The sequence below is a fragment of the Crocodylus porosus genome, unplaced genomic scaffold, assembly GCF_001723895.1.
Source record: "Crocodylus porosus isolate Cpor-Errol unplaced genomic scaffold, CroPor_comp1, whole genome shotgun sequence".
NCBI lineage: Eukaryota > Metazoa > Chordata > Crocodylia > Crocodylidae > Crocodylus > Crocodylus porosus.
Genome location: NW_017728912.1, coordinates 22,772,990 through 22,773,483, shown reverse-complemented (window position 1 = coordinate 22,773,483; position 494 = coordinate 22,772,990).

The following is a 494-nucleotide window of genomic DNA, read 5'->3' as shown; positions in this document are numbered from 1 at the left end:
TATTCCTATTATTTGAAGGTGATGTTTAATATTTAAACGTTATTCTTGCTTAAATCGCAAACGGGGACTTGTTTACTATTGACCCTGGGATTTGTACAGAACCAGTCACTTGTATACTTAGAGAAGAAGGATTGCATAGAGCTTAAGGCATTGGAAGAAAATTTCAGGAAAATTGAGTTCAACCTGTCAGACTTCTTGGAGGAACCTTGAGTATATAACTTGTTTTCACTGCATCACATTTTCCATCCATGAAAAGGAAAGAATATTTCCTTTATGCTATTTTGGATGTTCTTTTCATTGGCTTTTCAAGAAACCTACAGAACACTTATGATGACCTCTGATTTTGATTACCATCAATAATACAAATTATAATAAATATAGCAAATAGTTATGCAAACATTTCAAAAATAATCTTGAAAAATTGAAACTTTTATTGCTGGTTATCATCTATATCTCTATATATAGATATGCGGGACTTTTTTTTTTTTTTTTTT